The sequence below is a fragment of the Natator depressus genome, chromosome 5 (genome assembly GCF_965152275.1).
Source record: "Natator depressus isolate rNatDep1 chromosome 5, rNatDep2.hap1, whole genome shotgun sequence".
NCBI lineage: Eukaryota > Metazoa > Chordata > Testudines > Cheloniidae > Natator > Natator depressus.
In genome coordinates this window covers 91,545,553-91,551,552 of record NC_134238.1, presented here as the reverse complement: position 1 = coordinate 91,551,552, position 6,000 = coordinate 91,545,553, and the positions used below count along the sequence as shown (strand labels likewise).

At 40.0% G+C, this 6,000-nt stretch overlaps 1 long non-coding RNA gene across 1 annotated transcript in view; it reads right to left on the bottom strand.

Moving 5' to 3' along the window:
• Positions 1 to 579: 579 nt before the first annotated feature.
• Positions 580 to 6,000, bottom strand: part of LOC141988235 (uncharacterized) — a 47,459-nt gene continuing 42,038 nt past the window's right edge. Inside the window, exon 3 of the long non-coding RNA XR_012639706.1 lies at positions 580 to 663. This is a non-coding gene — a long non-coding RNA (uncharacterized LOC141988235). The remainder of the gene's footprint in view (positions 664 to 6,000) is intronic.

Here is a 6,000-nt window from a genome sequence, read left to right as displayed (position 1 = left end):
TCTCGGTGCAACCAAGTGCCTTAATTGAGCTCTCTTACTCCTGTTAATCTTTTTTAGTGCCAGTGCAGGGTTTATGCCACATCATAGGGCAATATAAGCTATTAGTAGGCCCTGGGTTGTAAAAATATATATGTTGTACAAAGAGAAAAAGGCACACAAGTGTAATATGAAAGAACCACATGGGCACAGAGGGGTCCAAATAATTGTGTTTATTAATTATATAAACCTGCAAGGCCAAGCTACATATACAAACTGCTAATGTTGTAGGATTCTGGTGGCTTCTGAAACACAGAAGACAGTGAGAGCCACTAGAGGGCTCAAAAACGATTTAGAGTGATACTACCCTATATTGTATACAATATTGAATACTACAATATAGTAAGAGACAGTTCATGTCCCCAAGAGCTTGAAGTCTAAATAGATAAGACAAAGGGTGAGGCGAAATGAAGCATCTCCGTGCTACAGATAAGAAACTGAGGCACAGATATATTGATGTTTTTTCAATGTTCTATAACATAGGGTAAAAGTTGTGTACCATACTGAGGTGAGTTCTCCTTCTAGACAGTGTCATAATGATCTTTTCTGCCTTGTGCTCTATTTCTGTATCCCAGTGTTTGTGTTTGATGATTTTCTCACAGCTGCCAGACAACAATGCATACCTATCTGAAATAGTAAAGTAAGGTGGGAAATAATTTCCTTGTGCTATTTTTGTATTTCTTGTGAAGCAGAATCTTCCATACTACATACCTTGCTGAATAAAATGGAAGTTAATGTAACTTCATATACAGTCATTTCACACCTCAGTTCTGCTTGATTTTTCATGCTCTTTGAACCCTAATTTGGGTTTGAAGTTCAGTTAATTTGAATTTGGCCTTTGTGGGCAACATTTAAAAATTGCTTGTGTTTTGATTTGCAACTTAATCCTTTCTTCCAAGGCTAAAGAAGAAAATTAGGACCAAGCTGAATGGCCAACCTTCAATAAAAGGCGCTGGGTGCTATTTCATTCCACATTGCCCTCAGCCTTTGTTAGTTACACTGTAATCTTGCTTGTATGTGGAGGTATAGCCCCCTTGTTATTATCTACATTCCATCCACTAGCCTTATGGGTTGAGGGCCCAATCCTGAGAATTGAATGTATCCTTTCAGTGGAATTTATAACTCAGGGCCTGCTGATGTATCTTTAAATCTGACTGCATCATACTGTGAACAAGAACTTAATCGTCCTACATACCATCCCACAGTATTATACCCATACTAAAGAACACTAGAATACATTAGTTAGTAAGCTAATAATAATGCTGTTATGTTAGATTCTTTTTCAGTGCAAGGGTAAATAAAAGTTATATGCCTATCAGAAAATCAAGAGTTTTGGAATAAATGCAAGTTCTCTCATCATCTCTAATTGTCACTTGCTGTAGATGTCAAACTAACAGAGTAGCAGAATCTAATTTCCTTGTTTGATTCACCATGAAATTAAACTGAACTGACAATTTTTATTTTCACCTGGCAAATTCGCCCAACACTATTTAAATCTAGCTAATCAAGTACAGTTATCTGCTGCACACACTCATCTCTCCTACCACACCTCTGATTTGTAGTATCCCACATCCAGCTCCCTCTGACAGTCTGGCATTGGATTACATTTACAGTTTTGCAAGGTGTAAAGGAATGCATGGACATAGTTAGCTGAGTTCCCAGCAAGTGTCTCATGTCACAGAATTACTGCTGAAAGATGAAGGAGGCAGAGGAGGGGAAATCCACCCATAGTATGAAAAATGAGAACTCCCCAACAGCACCTTCAAATGAAAATACAATTGGGTGAAGCTCTTTCTTTAGAAAACTTGACTGTATACCTCTCTTCTCATTTGGAAACTCACCCCAAAAAAATCTTTATTGGGAATAGAATACCCTAGTTTAGAAATTACTGAGAAAATTAGAGTTAGCATTATCTGCTAAAAGATTTCTCCTGAATCAAATATACTTTAGAGTCAGTGCTGACAAGACCATTTTAGGAACGTTATCACTTCAACGTGGTGCGGGGGGAGGGGGCGGGGTAAATGGGAGACAATATTTGCTGAATATCCAAAGTGCATGTATTTTTTGCACCATGTGGCAGCAGTGGGTCTCATAGCATTATGTTCTGTCAGGTTCAATACAGTCATAAGCGCAATGTGTCAATAAGCAGCAGCAACACGCTATGGTGTGATGAAGTTCTGTAGTTCAGATCACCTGAATTTCTGAGGGTGGTTTGCAAGTAAGGTCCCAAAGCTTTTCTTCGCACCTTACAAAGAATTTGGAACGTTCCACAGCTATGTAGTCTGTGGGCGAATCCTCCACAGAACCACAAACAATCCACAAGATACAAAAGTGTAATTGTGCCCAATGTGCAAGCTACTTGAATCCTCTCCTTTAAGCTCTTACATTCCCTCTACAATTAAACTTTGATCTCTCCCTTTGATCCAAATACAGCGAAGTAGACTATGGACTTGCACTGGGGAGTAAAAGATAGTAGGAACCACACACACCCCCCTCTGGACACACTTCTAGCTGAGAGCTGAGTGCCCACTTACTCTATTCCCCAGAACAAGTGGACAGGGAATGAACATGCATGTGCGTGGCTGGGAGGGGAGAACAGAGTAGATTACTGCTGCAATAGGCCAGCAGCAAATTACTATCCCTCTTGAGCAATATAGGTGGAGGGGACAGACATGAGGGTGGGAATTATCTCTCTGAGCACAATGTTTCCCTGGAATTCTTCTGTGGCGGAGCAGCTTATTATAGGCAGTGTCCTAAGGACACAGTCTAGCCCAGTGATATTATTTCACTGTGTATCTTCTTAGTCGTCTCTTCCAAGGACAAACCATTTTTCTGTGGAAGAGTTATATTACATACTCAGATTTTATTTTTATTTTTTAAGTATAGCTCTCTCATTTGTGTTTGCCCAAACAAAGAGTTAAAGGGTATGCCTACACTGGAATAAAGAGACCCATACTACAGCCGGGGCTGTGGGGGTAAAATTTGCTGTGTAGATGTTCAGGCTTAGGCTGGAGCCCTGGCTGTAGGGTCCTTACCCCTCTCACTGCTGCAAGCCTGAGCCAGCTAACCTGGGCCAGCAGCAGGTGTTTAATTTCTCTGTAGATGTACCTATTTGACCCATTCCCTCCATTACTGTAATGCTTCAGCTCAGTTACACGTCGTTTTAGTTTTTTCTAAATGTCCTTTGCTGGAAACAGCCCAGCTTTCTCTAGCTTTCCTCATTAATGACATAAATCAGGCAAAATGTTAAGAGTCACCGCTGTAATGGTATTTGATAGAGAACTTAAATTAGACCACAGAGAAAAATGACAGTGCTCCTCTAAGACTGCATGATTCAGGTCTTGGTATCAAACCAGAAGTCTCAAATGGAATGCAATTCCATAACAAAGAGAAGCATAGTGTTTAGTCATCACACAGTTCCCAAAAGAGCTGGTTCCAAAACACAGTCTGGCTCCATGTATTGGGCATTCCACCAGGGGGGTGACCCCTCACCATTTTTCTAGATACACTCTCTCCCCCATCCACTCAATGTCTCATTAAGTTTTCACACACCCCTTCATCCTTGGTGCCATTTTAGCTTTCTTTTTCTCTCTCTCTCAATACCCCAGCAACTCCTAATGCACTTCTGGCTGCTCAGGCAAAGCAAGTAGTGTTTTCCTCCTCCAAGCCTGTCAAATTGTTTCATGGATCATTCAGCACAGGTCATGAAAGTCAGGAATGATGGCTTGCAGCTTGGCCTGGGATCACCTAGCTAACTGCAGCTGGAATCCTTAATTGGCTAGATCACCTGATTGGATGAGCAGCATTATCAGGACTGCTCTCAAGCCCAGCAGCAGCACTTGGCCAATGGCTGCTCAACACTTATACCCACAGTAGTTATCACTCCGGGTCCTGTCTTGTTCCCAGCCTTGCTCAGTTTCTGACTCCAGATTCCTGACCCTCAGCTCTGACTCCTGGATCTTGATGCTGGCTCCCACCCCTAGTCCTGACTGCCCATGCTCTGGTCCTTGTCAATGAGAGTGTGTTGCTTCCATGAACTTATCCAACCCCTAACAATTTCTTCATTCCCTGGCAGAGAGGGTGTGTCCCAGATCTTCCCAGATCCAATTTTCCCTATAACAACATAATGCAAGGAGCTGTCAGCCCTGCTAATTTTGAATGTTTAAATTACTTGTTTGAGGTTACTTAACATAAAACTTCCTGAAGTATCTCAGCTTTACACTCCATTATTAAACCTATTCATATTGTACAGGATGAATGATGAATTTGGCTTGAAGTATTCAAATTTTTAAAAGGATTTTGTTAAAGAAATAAAGAAGACAGCATATTGGTTTCAAAAGAAACAGGACCAGTGTATTCCTATGAACCACTACAGAAATATGGCTTTCTTTAGTATATCTAGCATGTCAATACACATTAACTATACAGCTGTGAGGATAAAACACATGTGAACAGAAGTTATTATAGATTTAAAATTTTTTCTACTGAAGTCACTTTGTAGTTACTGCATTACCACCTCACAATAAATCACCTCATTTCATGATAACCATGACAATTAGCTCATACCACCATTGCATGTCCACTTAAATCAACAATGAACTCAGTGTTCTTCCCCCTTTCCCTCCCTCCCCCCCCATACTCGTGAGTCATCACATTGTCTCTCTTTGGAAGTGACATATCTGAACTAACACAGGAAACATGCAGGTTATTTTCATATTTTTTTTCTATTGAGTAAATGAATTCAGTACCTTGGAAACAGAATACATTCTGGGCCAAAATCATTCCTGATGTATCTTATGTTGAAGGCAATGAAGTTAACCCAGGGATGTATTTGGTCCTGTATGTGCACATAACAGAATGTCAGACAGTCAAACAAGCAAATATATTTTACGGTAAAGCCAAGATCAGCTAATGAAAAAAAGACAATGAATGCTTTTGGAAAAAATGTTCTTGGTATTTTTTTTTCGTATTCTCCTGTGAATTAACTGCATTATATTTTCCTTCTGCAAAATTAAAATTTTGGAAGCTATTAGGAGTCAGGTTGTAGTGTATGTCTGAAGAAAAAAGGCATCCAAACAACACAAACAAAGTTTGGTACCCTGCACTACATATATTACAGGAACAGGCTTTCCTTTTAGAGAACCCATTTTGCAAGAGGCTACAGCTGTACAATTCCAATGGAGGCTGATGATATCTGAAAGTGGGCAGGCAATACTGACACGTAAATATAGGTTCAAAACAGGTAAAGGACACGACTCAAAAAAAGGGTAGACAGAGCCTGCCCTCATTTAACTCAATGCTTCAGAAAGGAGAATAGTTAATCAAAATCTTAGGACCAACTCATGCTCGTATTACCCACCCTAAAAGTCCCAACTAATTCAACTGGACAATTTTGTGAGCATTATTAGCAGGCTTTGGTCTGTACTCCTCCTACACATTTGAATAATGATGATACACAAATTGCTTTTATCAGCAATGAAATGGATTTTAGACCTTAAGGCCTGATCCTGCAACTTGTTGCTTGCAGTTTAGCCTCTGCATGAAGCCCAAGCACAAGTTGCAAGAGCAGGCCCTAAACAAGTAAGAGGCGACATATTATCACTCAGCTCATACCCATGAATACCTAAGCACATCTGTGGCTGGAATTTCATGTTCAGTGACTTTCTACAGCTGCTAATTTCTAGCCATCACTGATAATGAGAATAGGGGTGTTTAGTGGAGCTGACTGATTTCCAATACTGAAAATTAATTAGGCAGAACAGATGATTAAAAGCCTGTAGGAGATATATTTTAATGCTTCCCCTGATTTACCAAGAATCACAGAGCCAAATTAATCTCTGGTGCAATTCCATAGACATCAATGTTTTTACACCAGGGATGAATTTAACTGGAGTTTAATTTAATGTAGAGTACTCACATATCTTACTAATCAAGAAACAAAACAAAAAAGAATTGTCCCCTCTT